Source organism: Anser anser, assembly GCF_964211835.1.
Source record: "Anser anser genome assembly, chromosome: 20".
NCBI lineage: Eukaryota > Metazoa > Chordata > Aves > Anseriformes > Anatidae > Anser > Anser anser.
In genome coordinates, this window is record NC_139741.1 from 594429 (window position 1) to 618539 (window position 24111).

General features: G+C 49.1%; 2 long non-coding RNA genes across 8 annotated transcripts in view; both read left to right on the forward strand.

Annotated features, from left to right (window-relative positions):
* Positions 1-24111, forward strand: part of LOC310884337 — a 186659-nt gene that overhangs the window by 130962 nt on the left and 31586 nt on the right. The gene's annotated exons all lie outside the window — the stretch shown is intronic.
* Positions 928-11943, forward strand: LOC310884343. The gene is made up of 3 exons (XR_014574185.1): positions 928-1125; positions 2787-2899; positions 6519-11943. It is a non-coding gene; the product is annotated as an uncharacterized lncRNA (long non-coding RNA).

A 24111-nucleotide genomic window follows, 5' to 3' on the forward strand; every position in this document is an offset into this window, starting at 1 on the left:
TTAATTTTCCTCCTAGTAGCTGGTAGGGTGCTATGTTTTGGATTAGGATGAGAAGAGCGCTGATAACATGCTGACGTTTTAATTGTTGCAGAGCAGTGTTTACACCAGGCCAAGGACTTTTCGGCTTCTTGCTCTGTCCTGCCAGTGAGCTGGCTGGGGGTGCAGCAGGAGCTGGGAGGGGACAGACCCAGGACAGCTGACCCAAACTGGCCAAAGGGGTATTCCATACCATCTGATGTCATGCTAAACAATATATAGGGGTGGCTGGCCGGGGTGGGGGGCCGGCTGCTCGGGGATAGGCTGGGCATCGGTCAGCGGGTGGTGAGCAATTGCATTGTGCATCACTTGTTTGTGCACATTATTAGTAGTAGTACTATTATCATCATTATTGTTATTATTATCATGTCTTAATCAGCTGTCTGTATCTCAACTCACGGGCTTCACTTTCCCGTTCTTCACTTCTCTCCCAGAGAGGGAGGGGGGAGGCTGAGCGAACGGCTGTGTGGTGTTCAGCTGCCGATCGGGTTAAACCACAGCACGTGTACTATAAGGAAACGTGGTACAAGATAGGAGGGAAAATCACCTTCAGTCAATGTTAGTTGCTCTGAGTAAATCAGCATGCAGTTGTTCTCCAGAATTAATATTTCGCTATGCATGATTTAAATGCTGCTGATTGATTTAACCCTAGAGCCGTTGCACTTAAAGACTGTTATCCTGTGAACAGGAGAGGCATCATTTTACAGCAATAAACATGACTGTGGGGCACTCCATGGCAAGAGCAGGCAATCAGCGGCTCCATAAAATCACGCACTCCTTTTATGAGGAGTTATTTCCGGAGCGTGCCCCCCTGCGAAGCGCAGCCGCAGCCCACCGGGCTGGGAGCAGCTCCGCGGAGGGCAGCGCAGCAGCGCCTGGCCGCGCCGCGGGCGGACGGAGCCTGCCGCGGGGCCGGGGCCGGGGCCGGGGCCGGGAGAGCTGCGGGAGGCGGCGCAGCGGGGCCGCGCTGCGGGTCGGCACCAGCCCCGTGCCCGGCGGTGGCGGCTGCTGCTCGGCTGCCTCGCGCCGCTTCCTCTGCTGCCCCCTCCCAGCCCGCGTGTTTCTCAGCACAGTCCTGAAGCATTTAAGGTTCGCGACGCAAAGTTGTGTTTCCCAATTCGTAGCGCTGGACAAAGCTACTGCTTGAAATGCGTGCTAGCCGTGGTTTTTACAAAGCTTTTGAAGTCGCGTGGTGCTAGTTAAGTTTGCATGCCCATTTAAAACCCAAATGAGAACAGCCTAACAAAACGCACTTCTGCAAAGGAACTGTGAGCTCTCTCCACGTACCGCCACGCAGTCTCACACGCAGTCTCACACGCAGACTGCCGTTCTGAAGCAGTGTAAATTGCTTCGGCTGTTAAAAACTGAGAGTCAAATTGAGCCTTCAGAGGTGTGTGCCGGTGGTCAGAGCCCATGCCCGTGCCTGGTTCCAGTAACTCTGCCTCCCAGCAGTAACGCCTGCGCTTCCTTGCTTGTTGTCACGCGGGGTTTCGTTCTGGTGTAGCTCAAATCATAGTACAGCTCCTTAATGTCGCTAACTGCGTGATTTAGGCTTTTGATCAGTAGAATATAGTGATCCAGGACACTTTTAATGAACTATGTATTTATCTAGGGAGTCATACCACTTTCATCCTAGACATAGCTAATAACCATAGCTCAAAAGAGGCCGCTGGCTCTGCATCTCATTTTCAACTCATGCCTTTTTAAAGGAGATAATCATGGAAAGAAAAATGCAGTAGCTGGGGGAAATGGGTTTGCTCTGTGCCACCACTTGTAAAAGAGGGGTGCGAGAGGCAGTGAGAGTGGACTGGGAAGAGCCTTTGAAGATCGGGCACATCTGTGTGCATCCTTGGCATGGGGGGAGCGCAGAGAGAGCAGATGATGGTGTTTGATACCCAGGCTCTTCATTGCATGAACCTTCACAGCTGTCAGCAGCAAAGTAATAGAGAACCAAGGGCAATTTATTTCCAAGTCCAAATACTGTGAAGAAGCTACTCAAGCAGGAGTGGAAAGGTCATTTCCTGAAGAAACAAACAAAAAAGCCCTGCCAGGGGAAACCTATCAGTGTAATGAATTGCTTTTTTGCATTAGCTTATCATATTTGTGGTGGATCTTATAGGCCTCTTCAAACATGAGGCAGCTCATTCTTTAAACATAAATTAGCTCTTGATTTTAACGCTTGTTTCCAGAAATTGATTAATTTCAGAAAATGAAGATATTAGATATCCATTTCTTATTTGGAAATACAGAGCAGCCCTGGCTTGTTGTTTTAGGTGCCCACTGTATGTTGTTACCACTGGAGACTTGGCAAATTGTCTCTTACAAAGAAGCATTAGACACAGTTATTCATTTGTGGCTTTATTAGCTATTTATAAGCATTCTCTAATACTGTAGGTGACAAGAATCGCCCTAGTTGTGCATAAATACACAGGCTTGGCTTGCTTCGTGAGTGTGCATGTACAAGTGCGCTAGGGCTGCGCTGTCTGTAGGCGGGTTCAAATGGACTTCTGAGTGTGTCAGCTGAGCACAGCCCAGGCATGGCCAGGACGGGCACTGGCGCTTTGTGCCTGGGTAAGGCAAGGCAAAGGAAAAGGCAGGAAGGCAAAATAGGTTCCTTTGTCAAAACTGATGCCCGATAAACAGAATCACAGAATGGCTGAGGTCGGAAGGGACCTCTGGAGATCACCTGTTCCACCCCCTGCCAAGCAGGGTCACCTAGAGCAAACAGTGCAAACTTTGCTGTGTTTTAGGCGTTGGACATCTCGGCTGAACGAGCAAAACTGAAGCACCTGGCTTGAAGCATACATACTCCAAGTTAAAACGAGGGAAGAAAAGTCTGCTTATGCACACGGTGTAGAAGCCTGTAAGTATTATTTCAGTACATTTACGTAGAAGAGAAGGGCCAGAGTATGAGTGCTACTGACTCATAGTAAGTGCAGCCACTGCCACAGCGATTGACCAGGAGCCAAAGTTTTGAGCTGTGTTTTCCCAGGGTTGCGGTGTCTGTGTGGGGCTTCAGCCCTTTACCATGCTGGGAGGTTCCCTCGTATTCCTCCGCCACTCCTGTGTAAGTGCTGGGGCAGACTGCTCCGGTGCCAGGCCGCTGCCGCTGGATTGCAGTGGAGATCGGTTCAGCCCATTTTTGTTTGGGTTTTAGTTTTTAATCTTGTCTTTATTTTCCTCTTTGCCGCTTATCAGTGCCATGTTCTTATGCTGTAAGAATAGGAATTCACAGAGCCACCGCAAGGCTTTTGGTTCATCAGTTTTTAATTAAATTTGAATTGAAGATTCTCTTTCCTCTAGGCTAATTTTCAAGTGACAAACAAAATCCCCTTAAGTGTCTTTTCTTTTCTACCATAAACTAGCAAAGCTGCTGTCAAATTCCCTCAGAAACCAAACTTCTCCAACCCCGTAAGTTTGGGTTATTGCTCCATCAGAAACAGAACGGTTCTGAGGAGCGCAGATGAAGCAGCAGCACTTCTCCCTTTGCCAAGCCTGGCTGCTGCAGCGTGTCCTGGGCGGGTGCCAGGCAGGGCACGTCCCCGGCGCAGGCAGCGCGGCGGGGACAGGGTTGCGCCGATGGCGTTGGACTGGCAGAGGCTGGGCTGCAGAAGGCAGTGCATGGAAGGAGTCTCAGCGCTGTCCTTACCACGCCTTCCGCTTTCCGTGTCCGTAAGATCTCAAGTCCTTTGGCAGCAACTGCGAATGTGCCAGCGGTGCGGCGGGTTCCGGTTTCTGCCTTTTTTCCCACTGGGAGCCGCAGCAGGGTACGGTGACCCGTCAGCCTGGCCAGAAGCAGCACGTTCCTTCTCTAGGAGCAAGAGCATCCCCGGGAAAACAAGCCGCAGTGCGGAGAGCGCGCGCTTGCCGCGGGCAGAGCTGCAGGCAGGGGCCGGGGAGTGCCCCGCGGGGTGCAGGCGTGGGGGGGGGCAGGCTTCCCACCCAGGAGGTCGGTGGCTGCTGCTGATCCAGGAAGCAGGCGTGGTGCTGTCAGGCCGAGAAGCCGAATTAGCAGAGCTGCCTTTAATGACACCGCGGGGCCCGGACGGCTCGGCGCTGCGGCCTGCAGGGACCTGGGGCTGCATTCAGGGCCTCCACGTGCTCCTTCTGCAGCGCCGCGGTCACGGGACCGACCCGGTGTTAATTGGCCACTCTGGCACGGCATCGTTCACTGGGTCCGTCTTCCTCTGACCAGTTTCCTATGATTAACTTCAATTAGAGAGAACAGGTTTGATTAGCCTGTGAGATTGACTTCTTGAGAGCTGCTCTCTATTCTTAATGGGGCAAGGGAAAAATACAGAGTTTAGTGAAGAAATCGGCTATGCAAAATTAACTTACCGTCTTTTCAAATGAATTTTCAGGCCCTTTAAAGCCCAGACTTGAAGTCTGCACTTCATCTGCACCACTTAACCTTTCTGAATGGATTCTGCAGCTCAGCTCTTGATTTTGGGTGAAGCATCCAATCAAACAAACAAACAAAACAAAAAAAGCAAAATGAAACAAACAAAAACATTTCACAGACTAGCCTTGCAGAGGGCACATTTAGGGGAGCCAAAGGTAATGACCAGACCCAACTTTCAGCCTTTTTTTTTAAGCTCTACCCTCTGTTGTTAAAAATTGCAGCCAATCTGGAAGCAAATTCATGTGCCACATTGCTCTCTTCCTTTTCTGTTTGTAATGCCACAAGGCTGATACCACGCAGCATCCTGGGCGGTGCATGATGTGCAGGTATCTCTGCGGGCCCTGGCGCATTATTTGTCAGCACATCTCCCTTGGAATTCATTCACAGAGTCTGAGGCTTTTGGAGGCAACTGCTCATCCTAGTAGGGTTGTCTTCCCATGTGCTCTTTTTGCCACTGCTGGCAAAGACAAGAGATGCTCAAAAGCCCTTCAGAAGTCTCCCTAGAAGAGGTACAGTTCAGCAGTGCCTATCAGCAGTGGTGCATTTCCTGCACTGTATGAAATAGTCTGCAGTTCTTTACATCAAACCATGAGGGGATGAATTGTTTTCTGATTAGTGTTATAAATTAATCCAGGATACTGTATAAAAAAAGGAGGGGACAGAGGGAAGGTATTACTTGGTTTTCATAGGGGTTTGCTAATAATAATGCTTCTGTAGCCTGTCCATGAAAAGTACAAAAATGAATTTTAGCCAATTCATGCTACTTGCTTTTATTCATAGGCCAGTCTTGTGGGCTTACAGTTAACTTTAAAGACTTTTTTTTTCCTTTCCCTGTGGTACCCGCATGGGAGCACCAACTGTCCTGCTTAAAAGCAGAGGCAATTTTTGCTTTCTTTTCCCTCAAACATGTTTTGTTTGTTTGTTTGTTTTTGTTCTTCAATTCTAAAAATAAGCAGCAGCTTTAGTCGGGGCATGGGCATGAGAAAGCGGTACTGCGTAGAGATGGCAGAAGTCAAACCACGTCAGAGTCAGGCTAGTTTAGGAGGTTGGATGCATCCATCTATGGTTTGTAAATCCTCCTGTCAGTTTACTCTGTGCAAAAGCTGTTAACAAATTTAGTCCCAGTCATGCAGCTGGTGGCGCAACAGGCGGGGAACCAAGCCCAGAGACAAAGGACCAGGACAGTCACCAGGCCGGGGGACTTCTCAGTGCCCCCAGCAGGTTCTGCCTTTCTCTCTCCCTCGCTGCAGAGATGCAGGTGCACCACCCCTCCATCCCTAGGTGTTGTTTCAGTACCATATGCCTGGAGCTGCGCCAGGGGCACAGGCACAGCGTGGCAGAGCTCCGCTGGAGCCTTGCCCGGCTCCCTTCCTCCCGCAGCTCCGCGCGTTGGGCAGGAGCGCCGCGGCGGAGCTCCCGGTCTGCTGCCGCGGTGGGCTCGGGGCTCGGTGCTGTGCCAGGCCGAGCGATGCACTTCACTGCGGCTCCAGTGGGAATTAGCGTAAGGATGAGTTCTGCATCCTTAAAGAGGAGTTCAGACCATGGTCACACCCTGCCTGGGAGGCTTGATTCTTCCGTATCGACCCCGATTTCCCTGTGCAAAGCAAGATAAAATGTCTTCATGGACTTGTGATCACCTTGCAAAAAGAGGCAGAGGAGGAGCCATCTACTCTCATTAATCCAACAAAAAAATTTCAGGGAGAGGTATCATGTCACTGTAAGTCCATTCTAGCTGTTTGTCCCTCGGATACCTTTTTTCCTATAATTTATTAAATGACCTAGAAAATTAATCTGCAGCCAGGAGATGGAGATCATTTGTCTCAGGATGTCACACACCCTAGTGATCCATCAAGCAGACAGTGTTTCAGTACATCATGTTCTGGTGCCATTCTGTCTTACAGTCCATCTCAATGTCAAAAAAAAGGATTTACAAAATATTTTGGGATGTGTTTCATGTGCTGACACAGACTTGATGTCCCCTTTTTGATCAGTCTGTACAAGTAGGGAGTTCCAGCCAAGGAGACTTGGGTTTTTGCTGGATAACTCTCCTCTGTGCTTTCTAAAATTCCTCCTGCTCCAGACTCGTCTCTTTCATCCCAGACAGCATTTTATTTGGATCCCTCAATGTGGAAGGTTTATTCCTTAAAGAGAGCTGGTGGAAGGGTACCTGGAAAGGTCTGCGGCAGATGGGAAGAACACAGATTTTTACATTTAGCACAAAAGTGCTTTTTTGTTTATTTTTTTAAATCAACTACTCTGACCGCCTTTTGTCTGTATTGAAGAGTTGCTAGCACCCATGTACTTCACTTTTTCTTCAAAATGTTGTCCTCTGAGCAGCTCTACATGGATCCTCTGAATGAAAAAATGAGTATACTTTTGTCTGAAAAACATGTTTAGTACTACATGTATCTCTTGCCCTCTTGAATGCAACGTTACAGCATTGCTGCATCTGGTATAGCAATGTTAAAATTACTCATAATTAAATTAATTTCATTGTGTTTTAGCCCCTGATAATAATGAGCAACTGTTTCATGTCATTTCCTTTCTTCTCTGTGCAAGACAATCTGTTAGATCCATATTTCCAGGGATACAAGTGAAAGATGATAAGTATAATTTACGATTCCCCTCTGGACTGGGGTTCATTATTAATAGCCATGTTCACTTAGACTGTCATCTAATCTTTCCTGTAAAGGGCTTATCGTTCTGCTTGTACGCAGAACATAAACTGTTTGCTGTATTCTTTGCTGATCATTGGAATGTCAGTGGGTGAAATGTATCGTGCAAAAATAGAAAACAGACTTTTAAGCTCCCATTTTGTTGTTCAAATTTGCAGTTTTGCTACAGACAAACAAAGCCAGACTTTCAAAACTCATTCTGTCAACATGGCCAATGACCCTTGCAGTTTCCGTGCCGGAGTCCACGCTTGTTTTTATGCTGCTCATACAGCCGATTCCACCACGGTGGCTGAGCACCTCCCAGGTTTCAGTTTGCGTTTCCTGAAGGGTGCCGCAAGGCTGGACAGCGCCGTCCTCCTCCGCTGCTGCGGGCAGCAGGCCGAGCACGGCGCTGCCCAGGGCTGAGGGTCGGAGCTGCAGCACGCCTGCGGCTGTGCAAGTGCCGCACCGCAGCGATGCAGCCGCCCCCGACATAAGGATCGCATTGCAAGTGCTGATCCTGTTCTGCACATCTCGCTCCTCACGGGTGTCTCCTATGGACACCGGTAGCTGCAGAAGCCTTGTTCAAGGGGAAGTCAGGGCCCGGCATCGTGCTGCGAGCCAGCCCCGTGTGCAGCAGCGTGGGCTGGGGCTGGGGGCTGGGGGCAGCGCGGGGCTGGCACACGTGGGGCAGAGGAGGCTGCAGCTGTGGGAGGCAGCGCCTCGCAGCACTGAAAAACAGGGAAGAAGCATGGGGAAGGCAGCTGGCCTTGAAATATTACTTGGTCAATACTTGAAAAAGAGCCCTCTTCCCCAGCAGCATCTATTCTTGATGTCTCTTTCAAATTGAACTGGTTAAGATTTTCTTTTTTAATCTGAGTTATTAAAGGAAAATTCTGTTTATCGGGGAAGAAATAAAACCAGAAGCATTTTTCCATGGAGAATATTGATATTTTTGTCACAGCTTTTCAGTGATCTGTCAGAAAAATGAATTCCCAAACCCTTTGCTGAGGCCGGCTTTGTAGCAAAGCCGTGCTTTGGTTTGCTGGAGCCGTGTGAGTGTTTAGGGCAGCGCTGGTGCACCGCCGGGTGGGCTCCTCCACTCAGCGCCTGCCCTCGGCTCTTCTGCCCCTCTGATCGCAGTGGCTCCAGGCTGACACCCACAGAGCAATGTTGAAATGTGTGAATAGCTGAGGCCCGGTTGCGTTTGCAGACATTTCCCAACACCTGCCGTAATAAATCTCCTTCCCTCCCTCCCCTTGCCCCTGCGAGAGGTTGTTCTTTTTATTTGCAAAGTAGAAAAGTGATTTTTAAAAGGTGAAAGAGTATTTCAAACTTTGATAGTGTGATTAGCTTGGCTCAGAATATTGTTATAGCTTATCTTGCTCCTCCGTGATAACTCAGAAAAACAATAAATGTCTTCTTACAGCAGACTGACATTCAGTATTGAAATTGGTCTCCTAATCTTTATGTGATTGCTTTCTCTGTGATAGAAATATTGCCTCTTGTAGAGTATTTATTGTCTAGTTCTTTCCAAAGTATTGACTTTATGTAACAGTTTGATATACATCAAATCCTTTATAGATTTAATAAACTCTTCTGGTCAGTCTTCTGTTGTAAACACATTGAGATTTATGGTCATCTTAGCGTAAAGCCCTTTTTCGCTGAAACTCTCTACTTCCAGATATCAAAAGATAAGAATGGGAGCATATATCACCGTGGAAATCTTACCCCTTGTCTGCCAAGCGTTAGTCAGAGGCTGTTGATGGTTAGGGAGCTGAAATACGAGCAATGGGCGACGGCAGGGCTGCCGAGCGTGGGGTGACGGCGCAGAGCCCCCCCTTGCCTCCCCCCCGAGCCGTGCTCCCCCGCAGTGAGTCACGGCAGGGCCAGGCCATCTGTCCACGCGGCAGCACAGCTCCCACAAAGAATCTATCACAGAGGAAAAATAAAAACGTACCATTATTCAGTTAGGCAAAAAAATAACGTATCGGAGCTACACAGGAGCGCTCGGAGTTGAAGCGCCCGCTAAGGCAGAAGGACGGAGCGCCGGCCCCGCGCTGCTGCGGCGTCCCTGCCCACGCCAGGGCTTCGGAGCCGGGTGGGCTTTGAGGTCCCTGCCAACCCGGGCTGCTCGGTGGTTCTGTGCACCCCTTCCTTTGGCACCTTCTTTCAGGGATGTGTTGGTCCTCACGCAGCGGTGCCCCGGCAGCCCTGCACAGCGGCGGCTGCGGCCGTGCCGCCGACCCTCGGCTCCGCGCGTCCTGCGCCCCCGTGCCCCCTGCAGCAGCGCTGAACCTCCTCAGGCCGGGAGCACGGCCATGGGCGTGCTGTGGAAGAGTCGGGTGCTTTGGGGGCCGGAGGAGGGAGCAGCGATCAGGAGACCGGGCTCCCTATAGCCAGCCCAACAGGGCTGCGTTACGCACGCTCATTTTTGAGAGGTAACTTCTCTCTGTACAGGAGTCAACTTTCTAGAAGCAGCCTTCAAGAAATCCAGCAGAGCTTTTACAAATCACTCATTAAATGCAAATACACTCTTTTTCATAATACGTTAACCTTCCTTTAGCAGCATGAAAGCATCTTTTCACTTCACTGCTAAGTTATTAAAAGACTGTACGGTGAGAGATTTTTTGAGTGACATAAATCAATACAAATCATGGAACACAGCAGATTCTTGTTTTCTTTGTGTTGGGGAGGGATTCATGTTTTTAAAAAGAATGCTTCATTTTTTTGAAACAGAAGCAATCAGTTCAGGCTGTGTGAAGTGCATGTGAATGCTGTGCTCTCACTGTCTGCTCAAACCTGCTCCTGGGGACTTTTTCTAGAAAAAAAAAAAAGTTCTGGATTAACGTTTTCCTCTTTTTCTGGGAGAGTGAGACGGGAGAGATGAATTTCCATTTCCCTTCTGATGATGTAAGTGGAGGAAAAATGAGTTTTGTGCACCTTTGAATGGACTTTGCATTTTTATTGTTGTTCTTTTTATTACTGCCCTTCAGATCTTAGACCAGGTGAGGATATTTGACAGTAGTCAAAGGTAAAGTGTTATTTTCTGCACACCCATTAAAGCATGTGCCTGTAGTGCTTCTCTAACTGCTTCATAGCTTGTGGGCAAGTCATTAGTTGGGTGGTGAAACTACAAATAAACTAGCGTGCCTCCCTCACCTCACTTCCAGTGGGAACACTTAATGGGAAACTTAATGGGAATGATAAAGTGCAATATTTAGGAACAGTGGAAGGAAAATGTGGGTCACATTTTGAGATAGGACGACAACGGACAGTCTGCTGGCATGTCCCTATTTCCCCACTCTGCAAACCTGTTCCTTAGAAATAAAGCACGGTGTGAGTGAATGGAATTGAGAATGGGCTTACGTCTTGTGTGCCGAGGGAAGGTCTTCCTGCCTACATATATTATTCATTATAGCTTATGTTCTATTTAAGATTACATTTTAAGTGCGGTGTTTTTTACAGTCATCTCAGAGGTACTTGAGCAAAGGCCGGGCTGGGATCTGCGCAGGGTTTGCAGCAGGTTTCACGGTGCCCCTGCCCCTTCAGCCTGGGTCAGACCCCTGCCCTTGCTGTGGCAGGGCATCGCTCTTGCCTCCTGTCTGTGCGCAGGGGGTGCCGAGGTCCAGGGGGTACCACAAAATGCAGCCCAGCGCAGCGCTGCTCTGCCGGGAGGTCCCACATCCACAGCCCCGGGGAGGTTATGCCGCTTGCCTCCTCTTCCCGTAGGACTGGTCTCTCCAAGCGCAGGCATGTGAGCGATGAAGATGGCTACCCAGTGCCAACAGAGGAAAGATAATTGCTTGCAGATTGCTCTCTCTATTACTGCAGGCAGTGTTGCACCAGGCTGGAATCCCCCTCGAAACACATTTCAGTAACAGCTTCCAGGCTAATTAGTGCTCGCAGCCACCACATTTGCTCCTTTTGTGGCACCAGGTTTGTTCCTAGCAGAGCATCAAGCAGAGCTTCCACATATAGCTGAAATCTTGCAGCATTATTTCATCTGTTATTTCCCCCTCCTGATCTATCAAGAAATAACCACTTAGTAAGACAGGGACATATTATGCTCATGGAAATGGCTTAGCTGGGACACAACTAGTCATTTTTCCTTGCTGATACTTTATTAATATCTGTTATTAACCTTGATTCTCCTTCCCCATCGTGCTTTATCATCTGAACTAATTAATTCTTCCTGCAAGATGTGCAGGGAAGGGCGGGCACGTCAGCGTTCGTACCCCAGCCCCGCTGCAGGTGGTGCTGCCTGGTGCCGGCCCACGGGTTGAGCCCGTCGTGGCAGGCAGGGCGCAGCTACCCACGGGGCAGCTGGATTCTCCTGCCCCTCGTAGGCCTGAGGCGCCGCCCTAAGAAATAATCGAGCTATTTTTCTCTTTTCTTCACGAGCGTGAAACGTCCGGGAAACCCCTGTTCGGTGCCTGGCCTCCTGCCGCGCTTGCTGCAGGTTCCCGGTGGCAGGAAGGGCAGGATGTGCCCGCGGCTGTGCCAAGCCCCCGTGCTCGTGCCCAGGCTCCGGCTGCTGCAGGCGGCGCTGCGGCTGCTCGTGCCCCAGCCCCTGGGCTCCACCATCCGCCCTGGGATTTTCCACAGCTGCCACTAACACTCCTCTCCCTTTTTTTATTTTTCTTTTCTTTTTCCCCTCTCTCGTTTTCTTTCTTTTATTTTTTTTTTTCTTCCCCACACCTTCGTGCTACAGGGCTGACATTTGCTAATAGCAGCAAGGTTGTGATAGAAGCAGTGAAAGTCTGGAACAAAATTCTGTGATTGGTACAGCCTGGCAGGGGAAAATGTAATCCTATTAGCAAGATGAAAACGCCATATGCCAGGGAGAGATGGAAGAAGATAAGAAGGGATGATTGTGCTTGGGGGGGGGGGGGGGGGGGGGGAAATATAGGAAAAACAAGTTCATTCAAAACTGAATGAAAATTGGCTGTATTTGTAAACAATGTCCAGAAAATTGCTCATCTGACTCATCTCTCCCAGATATCTCATTGCATTTGGTGACCTCTGCTTTACCACTGTGTTTTTGTTGCTGTTTATCTACATAGAGGATCGGTGCTGATTTGAAATGGCATTTCATAAAATGATGCATTCGCTTCTGAGTTGGGGCAGGGCTGTGAATGAGTCGTGTGGTCCCGTGGTCCTGCTGCCCAAGACCTGCTTGTTGGTTCCAGCACTGCTGGTAAACTCCAAATCTTGTGATTAACGAGATGTTTCTGAGGGGCAGACGTCATATACACAATTCCTTAGATCCCATTAAAAGATGAACATTGCGCATTTAGAAGACTACACACATTTTCCCTGTAGTAATGTGGAATTATGTAACCTTCAGCCATTACAGAGAACTTTAAATGCAGTGGTTTTGATCAGGTAGCATGCAGAAGTAGTAGAGTGCCTTGCAAAATTAAGGATTTCCATTGCCTTAGGGAATATTAGTATTGGGCACTAAGAAATACGATTCAGACAACCCTGTTGGGTGGGAAGGTTATGTTCCCTCTTACAGAGAGAAAAACAGTAAGACTAAACAGTTTATTAACAAAACGAAGACCCGTAGTTGTCAGAATTACAAAGATTTTAAGATGCTTGATTTTTCAAAAAGGAATACATTTCTATACTCAGCATAAAATGCTCTAATCATTTGTATGGATCGTTCTGAAAACCAAGCAAGGATATCATTTTGCTAAAATTCCTGGAAAGCGAGCATTGAATTCATCGTTTTGCCAGTTTCCTGACCTACCTTTCTGCAGTCAGAGGTAACGAGGCGCCCTGTGAGCTGTGTGCTCGGGGCGGATCGGAGGTGAGTACCTGTCACAAGTTGCTCCCTGAGAAGTGGTAATTGCAGCTTAGCGGGAGCTAAGCTGAGGGTGGAGGTGGACAGAAGCTGCAGCATATAACTTTAATTTCAAATGATTGCTGTACCAAGCTGGACTGCAGCATGTGGGACAGCAGAACATACAGCAATTAGGACACAGTTCTGAAACAAAAACCTTAATTGTATGAGCTGAAAGGGTTAATTCTAGCAGAGACGTTTGTCCTCTGTGTGACCAGCAGCTAGAAATGGAAAGCAGCAGTTTTATTCTCAGCCGTTATTGCTGTCCATATCCTACAGCAAGCAGTAAAAGAAATACATATATCTTTATTTATTTATTATGACTAAAAAGTCTGGTGCAGTAAAATAAACAAACAAAAAAAACCTCATTCAACAACCCAGAGTTTATGATGATGTCAGTCATTAGTCCTGTCCTGGGATTTTAGGGATATGGGTCTGCTATATTGTTTTCACACACTAAGAATGAAGTATCATTAACTGATTTTAACAAATGTTCACAAATTGCAAGACTTGTTTGTTGTATGTTGAGCCAGAGAATTTAAAAGGTGCTTAGATTCAATGGTGTGTGTCATTAAATTCAGTTTTATTATATTCACTTGGATACTTTTTACTGTGTGTTTTATGTGTGTTCATAATACAGGAGAACTCTAAGTAATAATGTCGACCAAAAAAAGTGTTTTTTTGCATAGTTCTTGCAGCTGCTCTGCGTGCTGCATTCCCCGGGGCTGGGGCTGGCAGGGTCCCTCCCAGGTGCAGGGACCGGGTGCTGTTGGGGACGACAGTAGGCTGGAAGCCCTCCTCGAGAAGAGCGCCCAGTCCAACTACAAAAGGTCTCTGCCTCCTGGGTACCAACAAGAAGCATCCGATTTTGCAGCGTACGCTGAGCATGCTGCCCGAAACTCACCTTCCCTCCCAGCGGGCGCTCCCCCCTCTGACGCAGAGCATCTCACAGCAATATGAAGAGGCAATTCAAAACCACAGTAAAGTGAGTTATGTGTTCACGTAAAGGAAAATGGATCTGGAGAACAAGAGGATCACAGCTGATGTACAACTCCGCCTGTGAATAACGGAACGGCACAGCCCTTGGGTGTGCAGCGTTGGTGCTGAGGCTGCTCCCGTGAAGGAAGCTCTGCTGGCGCGTTGCAGCACTGGCTGTGCCCCGACATTTTTGCCACCCAAGGGCTGCAGAGAGCCCTGCAGTTGCTGCAGGTTGCAGTCAGCACCGGCGGCTGTAACTTCTGCTCTCTGCTCCTTCAGAACCTGCGCAACACCGAAAGCCGCTTTGATGTGAGGTGCAAACGCAACTAGCATTCGCAAAGGAGAAGGCCGCCCTTGAAACTCCGGGCCCTGATGTCTTGGCTGCTGTCTTTTTCTGTCCCTCTGTTAATTTCTTTTTAGCTTAGAAATCAGTTAACTTCTTCTTAGCTATTTCTTCAAAAGTGACGTTGCTCGCTGGACAGGTTTTCCTGAGTTCCCTGCCTCTGTGTGAAATAGGGATGCGTTCCTTGTGAGTGAGCTGCCGGGTAGCCGCAGGGCCCCGTAGCCGATGCCGTGGCCGCTGGGCTGCCTGCGAGCGGGCTCGGCGAGCCGTCACGTCCCCAGGCTCCGCACCACGCGCCCCAGCTGCATCGGCCTTGGGCTCCCCCACGGCCACCCCCCGCTGCTTCGCTGGTGGTCCCAGTGCACCACAGAGAAACCCTGGCACGGCGAGGCGCCGGAAGGGGAACGCCACGCTTGGGTCCTCTTCTTTTCCTTTCTTCTTTCTGGCGAGAGGGAGTGAAGCGCGGCGTGGGGCGAGCGGTTCCTGGCGCGCTTCGAACTGGGCAGCACGCACATCGCTCCTGTTCGGTGCAGGTGCCGTGTTCTGAGGGTTTTAGCTCCCAGGTGTGAGGTCGTAGTGCTGTAAAGGAATGCACGCCTACTGTGGAAAGCAAATAGATAAGAAGCGTACTTTCAGCCACGCAGAAGCACGGGAGGGAGGGAAGGCCTGCACACCTGTGGTGCAGTGCTCGTTTGCAGTACTAATTACACTGATGAAGGGTGAGGAATGACGAGCCAGAAGCAGAGAAAAGTGCAAATCAGCATGGCATCCTCAAAGGGTAGGAGTCCAGTCTATGTTAGCCAAGTACCAAAAATTTCAAACTCCATTTAAGCTAATTAAGCAGTCAGCAGACCGCCAATGTATAGCTGATCCAAGTAGGAAGAACACAGTGCAAAACGCAGAGCACCTGGTGCAGATACCCCCAGCTGAAAGCAGAGGAGAAGGTGGGGCTTCGGATCCTGCCCCTCTGCTCTCCGGTGGGCTGCCAGCAACTGGGGGAGGCTCTGTCCAGGTTTCAGAAAGCAGGAATCTTGGAAGACGCACTGACTTTACGTTGATTTTACTTCTGAGGTAAGTTGATATGTTTGTGATATTAGATCATCTTTAATGACTTTAAAATAGCGCTGGGTTTTTGTGAACTTTTGAGTTAGCAAGGAGACTGGTGCAGGGAGAGGGTGATGCTTTGCAGCTGCTTACAGGTTTCTGCCTGCCTCTGCTGGTAGGCGGGTGCCTTCTGTGAGCACAGCGATGCTTTCTGTTGGACTCTCCTGTCAGTCGGGATCCTCAGATATTATTTTGCTTCTGCTTAGATTGAAGATCCTAGTAAATGGCCTGCAGGTGGGAGCACTGTGTTCCGAGTGTGTTGTTGATTTCTTCCTGGCCTTCAGCATTTGAAGAAAACTCATCAAATTAGCATAAAGAGATTTTCCCCCCCTTCCCTTTTTTTCTGAGTAATGTCTCCAGTTTTTTGTTACTTCTACAGTTGTGTTCTCAAACCTAAAGCAGTGTAAATCCAGTTCTTGCTGGTTCTCTTTGGTTTTGGAGTTACAAGTCAGTATAATCTTGTGCCAGGAAGCTGATGACTGTGTTCCCTTCTCCTGAGGGCTTAAATCCCAGGTCTGCTCAGAGTCACTGTTAAAACGAGCGTTTTGGGAACAAAAGCACAGCAGTGCCGTTTTCTTTCTGACTTTTTGGCACCTGTGCAGTTTCCAAGAGAACAAATATTAACAAGGTTAGTGCTCTGTATTTTCTTACCATAAGCTTGTGGCCTATTCATAAATTTATTGATAGGGCATGTGGGGGTTGAATGTCTTGGGGACTCTGAATTCCCAAGGTTCAATCTCGCGCCAGTTCCCTGGTGCTGGCCATATACTGTCCACAAAACCAGGCTCTTCTCCCAGCTCTGAGCCCAGTACTGCTGCAGGGGTTGGCTGGCGGGGCCGGGCTCTGGCAGCCTGAGCGTTTCATGCAGGGCTTGCGGTCGGTCCACGCGGAGCTCGGTGTTTGGTGGCTGGTGCTGGGGCAAGCAGCTGCGCTGTGGCTTCCTCTTGTGCCTGGCTGACTCCAGGGCTGGAGCAAGGACTGAAGTGGTCGAGAGCTGTCTCGGCCCTGGGTCCTGTGAGTGTCATCGAGCTTGGGAGGGGGCTACTGAGCAGGGTGAGTGCCTGGGCGTGGGGTTCAGCCCGTGCACGAAGATGAATGAAATCCTTGCAGTAGCCACCTCCAGTGCTTCTGGTGATGGTGCCCAAAGCATCGATGTTTCTGTGGTGGAGTTAACCTGCGTTCCTGGTCCTAGCGATGTTATCGGGAGCTTTTTCACCCTAATAGCCTGGGTGTTCCAGCCTTTGCTGTTCCGGGGTTGTATCCCTACTTTTATTCCAGGCGTTTCTGCCACCTGTGTGATTCAAATCAAACTAAAATAGATCTGGATTTCTATTAGCACAGTCATCTGTGCCAGAGGTACTCAGGGCATCTTACAGCACTGTATATAATCTACTTGGTATGCAGTAGTTAAACCTTCACTTAGACCAAGAAATGCGATAAGCTGTTCTAGGGGATGACTGGGGTGATGGGGCTGAGCGTGGCTGGCCGGTCCCAGCTCTGCCCCCGGCTGGGGACAGTGGCTGTCCCTCTCCCCGGTGCCTGGGGGCATCTGCGTGCAGCCAGCGAGCCAGTACAGCTGGAACGGGGGGAGTAGGAGAGTATTTCTCTTTATGCCAGGAAAGAGCTGAAAATCCAAATGTTGTTTCAGGAGATGGTTGCTGATAGCAGCCTGCAGTGTTTTACAGACATCTGAGCGCTCTTCCCTTTGAACTAAGCTGCAATTCATCTTTGTAGATGTCTCTAATACATTAATACAAATGGTGTAGTAGTAGGAAATGCATTATAATACTGCATGATGTTGCTCTTAGTAATTCTCCTCCTTCAGCAAGTGAACACTTCCTTGCTCGTTTGTATTCATTGTTTTGATGCTTAACTTGAAAAATGTGTATTATACAACAGGCTGAAATCCATGACAAATAAAAGAACCCAAGGGGATAATAAGCATCTCTGTGCTGCTGTGATGTCTCCTGCTGCTAACATCAAAGAAGCCAGAGACATCCCTGCTGCCCCAGCGGGGACAGGGCGCGGGGCGCGCTGAGGCCGAGGAGCGCGTTAGGCACCACACCTCGCCCTTCACACGTGGCACCCGTCCGGGGACTTGTGTGGCACTTGTGCTCCGGAGGGCAGCTCGAGTTGTAAGCTTCTTCAGGGAAGAATCGGACCTGTCAAACAGTGATGGAAATTCTCTGCTGTTTGTTTGCAAACAGAAGGGTTTTTTTTTTTTGTGAAAATAGTGAGCATTCCTCCATCCTTATGTGTAGATGTGGATACCACCTGGACGTGGGATCCAGCATCTTGATGGAAGTGGAAATCAAGTTGTTTTTGATTAGCAAGTGCAGGCTTTGACTCTTTGCATTCCCAGCATGTCGTATCTCACTGCGGCTGTTCGACAAGCCGTGGCACCAGTGAAACCTGGTTTCCTACGAAATCATCTTAGTGCTGTGCTGATGTGTCTTTAGTCTTTAAAAAGTGTCAAGCCTGTTCCTCAGGCTTCCTCTTAATAAAGGATTTCTGAACTCTCCAGCCACTTAGGGCCAGAAAACTTGCAGGAACTTCACCTCTTTGCCATCCCAGCCCTGGATTTCAGCCGGGGGAAGCAAAGTAGCGCAGATACGCGCAGGAGATGCACACGTACGTGGAGAGATCTCATGGGCTTTGTTTATGTACCAAATGAGACTAAAAATAAACGCTGAACTGGGTCAGGCCACAGCAGAAAGCAGTCTTTGGCAGGTTCCTCTGTATCATGTTTGGGTGTTTGTGCTAGCTGCTGTCTCAGCCTTTGCACCTCTGGGATAAACCTCTTCCCCTCCGAGAGTGCTGCATGAACGCTGCCTGCCAGCTGGGTCCCTGGAGCCTTCCTGCATACCTCCCGATTCTTTTTACTGCCCACCTCTACCACCACTTCCTACAGCTGCCTCTAGATAGCAGAGACTGGGAGCCTCAGGGGGCGGTCGTGTTGGGAGCAAAGGTACCCGGTGCCCTGCTCCTGGGGGGAGCAGCGGTGCCGGGGCTCCCACCGGGTCCCCTCGGCTGCGCCTCCCCGGCCCTGCCCTGGCGCCTGGTGGAGCTCTCGGGCTCCTCCTGAGCCCTGAAGGTGGAGGCCGGGCCGGGAGCTGGGCGTTGCTACCGAGCTCAGGCAGGAGCGTGCGTTGGCGAGGAAGGGTGAGGTGGTACCGGAGGGCCATGGAGTGCAGGAATATCGTGGCACTCGCTAAAAATATTCTGAAGTTCATAACCACGCTCCTGACGTCCTTCAGTCTCCTGTCGTTTGAGTTCATCTTTCTGACGCATCTCTTGACATATGCAATGAAGAGTTCCAGTCCAAACTGGGAAAAGCTCTCCGATCACTGTATGTATATACTGTAATGTATATTATTACATACACAGTTGTCTAGAATAACCTTACCCAAATTATGCCTTGTGATCGAAACTCGGGAATCCTCTAGTTCTGAGTTATCACCCTCATGGATTCTTACCGTGGAGGCATACCTGTAAAAACCATTAATATTCAAATAATTTTGCTAAATAAGCAACTATGCCAGAGTGGTTGTTTATTACTATTTGTGATGACAGATTTATCTTAGTGATTTTTCCAACACATTTCTCTAGAGGAAATTAGATAAGTACTTAGTTTAAGCTGTGCCAGGGAGAAAATGTTTCTATAAATGCTTAACAACTCATTTGGAGAGATGATAAATGCTGGTATGTCCTTCACAATGTCACGTTGGTCATTGAATCTGGTTTGAAATGCAGTTGTTTATTTTCTCCAGAAGGAAGGTGAGCTCATGGTTTAAAGCGGGGAAGAAAGTACAGGCAAAAATATCAGTCTTGAATTTGGAAACCTTGAATCTAAGGGGGGATTTTTTTTTTTTTTTTGTCCTTTTGGTAGAACGACTGGGGAACAAATTACCAGACCGGTTTTCAGACTTTAGAAATCTCTGTATTTGCATACGTGGGACTAGAGGACAAAGTGATCGTGCAGCCAAGGCGTATGTACTGCCAGTGTACAGTGAGACCATGCGTGCCCCGTGAGAGGCCAGCTGACCCCCCGCTGCATGCCTATAATGGTCAGGGCAGACTCTGTGTGGGAAGCTACAGCATCCTCCCGTTCTGAGGTCGGCACGTCACCTGTGCAGAAGAGGTGAGAAACACCCAGGCAGAAAAAGAGCGGTGACCGCAATGTTCAGTTCTGCACTCCCTGGCTCTGCCTTGGCTGCGTGTCGGGAGATGTTGGTGTTGTGTTCCCGGGCTTTTGATCTAGGCAACTGAGTTGGATGTATAAAATTAGACAGTAAATACCCTTCTGTATCTCCTAGGTTTTTAACAGGTCTGTTGGAATGAAATTAATTGCAGAATGTAAAATCCAGTATGCACACTTCTTGGATTTCACCAGAATCTTCTTCCAAAATATTGTGGTGGCTTTTATCTGGCGACTTGGTTTTATTTGGGCCCTCCGTAGAGATGCAATTTCATCTTTCATACACACAGTTCCATTTTTTTTCTCCTTGTTCTTTAAAGGCAACTCCTGAAAATGTCACTGCAAGTTGCACATCTGCATGGACTTGCCCGCAGCTCTCCCTGGAGCCTCATCCATCACTTCCTATCATGATGGGATGGCTTTCCCTTGGTTCCTATCCATGCTGGACAGGATTACCACAGGCAGATGTCAGTATATTGAACTCAGAGTGCAATCTTGGCTTTACCATGCGGTAGGAGATTGCCGTCGTAGCCCAGGTGTGCCCAACCTGGTCACTGCTGCCCCTCCCCTGGAGCAGCCGGGGTGATCCTCCCGCAGCTCGGTCTGCGTCGGCTCCCGGGCTGCTGCCGAGGGCTTCGGGGACAGGAAACCAGACGGAGCACAAGCAGCGGCATTTCCCTTGGTAGTGCAGCCCCTTTCTGGGAGGAACTAAACGACAAATGACTGGGGGAAAACTTAAATTATGTGGAAGCCTTGCTTGAGAAGCGAGATGAAGCACTTCATTAAAATACATTAGAATAGGCAAACAATCTGTTTAAATTTCACATTTTGCCAGCTATAAAACCTACTCTAGTTTACAGCAGGCCTGAGAAACTGAAACAGCTGGCAAAATAATGAAAAACATTCCTATTGCCTTCTGCTTAAATTGCAGGAGGGTTGTAGGGAAATTACATCCTGATTTACCTGAAATAATGCAAGAAAAACTGTAACGGGTGAGTTGTGTAGGAAGTAAAGCTTCCCCCCCCAGCACAGGGAGCTGTTCATTTCTGATGCTAGTTCTTGTTTAAGCTGACCCTTCAGGTTCCTTGCTGGTATTACTTGAGGCACCAAAGTGACCCAGAATCACCCAGGGCTCTCGTTTGCACATCGCTGATTGCTCAGAAGCGGGCTTGGATACCGCCAGGTGCTGGGTGGCTCAGTGCGGGCTGCCTGTGCTCCCGGAGTGAGCTGCAGGGCCCTTCTGGTGACATCTGGACTTGAAAAAATGATCCTTTCTGTTCACAGCTTAAGGTCCCTGGTTGGGGCAGCGAGCCGCCCCGCCTGCCCCGTGCAGCCGGCAGCGCCGTGTCTGTCCACACTCGCTCTGTCCGCCTGCTCCAGCGGGAAGGTGCAGAGGAGCGAGGCCATTGCTCGTGCAGATGACTTTGATTACGTGTTCATTTGAGTATCTTTCCTATCGATTTGTAAAGACAAGAATGTGAATGTTGCTTTGCTGCTGCAGACTCTGAAGTAATGTGGATTTTTTTGGCAGTTTACTTGAAGTTTGAGGTTGCATAGCAAGTTCTATACCTACCAACCCTTCCTTGGGTTACTAACTCCGTTACCACCTCTATCTGGTTTCAGAATAAACTCTAAAATTATGGCTAAACAAATAAATTACATCTAACCACTGAAGTCATCTGAGCTAATCCCTCCTTGTGCTTGGAAAAGTGTTTTCGCTGTAGCTCTCCTGACATGTCAGGTTATTTTTAGCCATAATTAAATCCTAACATACAATGTCATAGAGTCCACTCTATTAACTGATGTGCCAGCACTTTTTTTATTAAATAGACTATAAAAAGTTTTTAATTTTTAGTATTTGGAGTCTTCAAGGAGAAAGCACCCCTAACACTGATGCCTGATGACAGTTAGTCAATGAATTAAGAAAAAAACCCAGTGGTGGTTTTGTCTGTCTCCAAGCTCTTGCTAGCACTAAATTACAGAATTAATAGGCTTTTAGAAGAGACTGACACACAGTTACTGTGGAAAAGACAATTAAATGTGGAAAGCCACTTTTCTCACCGCATTTAATTTTAACTGGAGGCTTTGAGACTCAATAAATCTTTTTTCTTATTTCATCCTCACTTCTTCCGCAGGTATTCAGGTCTTCAAGGAAAGCACTAAGAAAGTACCTGTTATAAGTGACTTAAATTCTCCTTCCCCTGTATCTGTTTGGTTTTCTCAAACATTTTCCCCCCATACTCAACAAAGAGCAAGATGCTTTCCGACTGCCGGCATTTTGTGATTTTCAGGATCGCTGGTGCCGAAACAGGGGCTCGGGCATTGCGTGAAAGGGGTGGGCCAAGAGTCCAATCCCTCCTGGGTTTTCTTGCAGCCCAAAACAGGGCCAAGAGCAAATGGAGCCATTTCCCTGTAGAAGCTCGTGGGGCAGCAGGACCGGGGACTTCGGGTGTCTCCTCCATCAAGGGACATGGTGAGGGAGAAGTATGATTACTTGAAGATAGTGTGTGAACTGAAAAAGCGAACCTTTGGAGCTGTTTCTTGCAGCTCTCCACCCTGGTTTTCCTCACCCTCTCTGCCTCCCACCCATCTTCCTCACTGCACCGCGCCTCCAGCCCTGGGCGCCTGCGGCGGGCAGGGAAGAGGCGGTGTGGTGTCAGTCCCAGCATTTCTTCCTTCTCTTTCCTTACTTAAAATCCTGCTTATCCCAGTTCCTCACAGAGGGCTCTGGTCTGCTCACCTGCGCAGCTGTCAGTCACTATCCTTTGTCTAAATGACAGCAAGGAGTACATGATGTAGAATATTTTTTAATTAAAAAACGTGAATTCTATTTTTTTTTGATTCCTGATCCTTATTTGAAATGACAGCAAACTGTTTCATGTTTAGCTCAAAACCAAGCACACCTGAGCTGGAGACTGTGCTTATATTTGGATTATTGGGTTACCTTTCTCCAGATGTTGCTGGCTGTTGCCCGAGTGGTGTGGTGTGTGCTGCCCCCCCGCTCAGCCACGTTATTGTCAGGTGCATTGTGATGCCCTCCGCGAGGGTGAAATGAACTCTCAGCAGCTTAAAGCAAGATAGGTTAATTAAAAAAACCTTGATCAAAGCATCATAAACCACATAAAAGGTTCCATCTTTTAATTATTTTCAAATAGCCTTCCAGGCAATAAGGCCAAAAAAGAAGTCCCTGCTCGCCGGCCCCGTGAGCGGTGGCAGCCGTTGTCGCCCTTCAGGAGCCCCGCGGGTGTGCGCCCCATGCTGTGGCTTTGCCGCAGCCCCGCGGCAGGACGGCTGTCCCACGCGGCGCGTCCCCGTGCCGCTCCATCCCCCAGCTCGCTCTGCAGCTTCTGCCTACAACCGTACAACAAAAGCAGGCCCCCCTTGATTTCCAGGACCACGTCAACCAGCAGCACCCACAGCTCTATACAGAATGCCAGGGCAGGCAGCTCTGGAGCTGTCTACTGAGTCATCTTATTTCTGCCCTGTCGTATCTGTTGTGTCTGTCTGGAGAACGCGACAATAAGGGACGATTGAAAGAATGTCAGCCTGCAGAGGGGCGGGCTGAGGCCAAGGAGTCTGAAAGTACAGAAATTGCTCTTACAGGGAGGAAGAGAACAATGTGCTCCATGCTGATGTATTGTCTGGAACAAGAAATAAAGATCTCCGACTGGTGAGAAAGATTCAGGTTAGGCATTAACAAAAGCTGCCTTGCAGGGAAGCTGGTGAATGGCTGGCAGAGGTGACCTGCAGAGGAGATGAAACCTGAGGGCCTTTGAGGACCGCCTAGACAAACGTCTGCCAGCAGCGATGGGAACAGTTGGCCCTTCTTGGGATGGGGAAGGGGCTATGTGGCTTCCCAAAGTCCCTTCTTGCTCTTTCCGCAATGATGAGGTTACAGCTCCTGCTCTCTGTCCAGGGCTGCGAACGCTGCTGCAGTGTAGGCTGACCTCGGTTTGCCTGCTGTAAGCTGGCTGCCCGAGTGGCTGCGCTCCTGAGACCAGTCCAGCGGTCGGGAGCAGCCCAGGGAGCTGCACAAAAAACGCCCAAGCAGAAGAGCAGGAGCTGCGCCGCTCGGGGCGCCTTCCAGCTGAGCCGGGCTTCGTGGGCTTTGTTTCAAGCTGTGAATCTCACCTTTTAGGAATAAGGTTTCAGCACCTGCTGGATCTTTTACTTCTTGCAGATGTCTTCTGCTGTTGGATTAAAATCAAGCTGGTCAACCCTTGCTCTTTTCCAAACTTAAGGGCCCTCCCTGTTAATTAATTGACTTGATGAGAAATCATGTTAGTTGCTAAGCACGTGTGCTGCAAAAGCCAAATTGCAGAGCAGCTTGTGGGTTTATCTGTGATGCTGGGCCCAACCATGCAGCCAACACAATCAGCGCTGGGCTCCCTCTCCCCCATGCTCCAGCACACACACGCTCACACCCTTTTCCTTGTTTTCCTTACCCCTAAAGTCGTGCTTGTTTGGCTGCACCAGCACTCAGAACAGCTATCTCCGCTCCAGCTGTGAATCTGTGCAGCCCACTCACCTACCAGTTTTAGTATAATC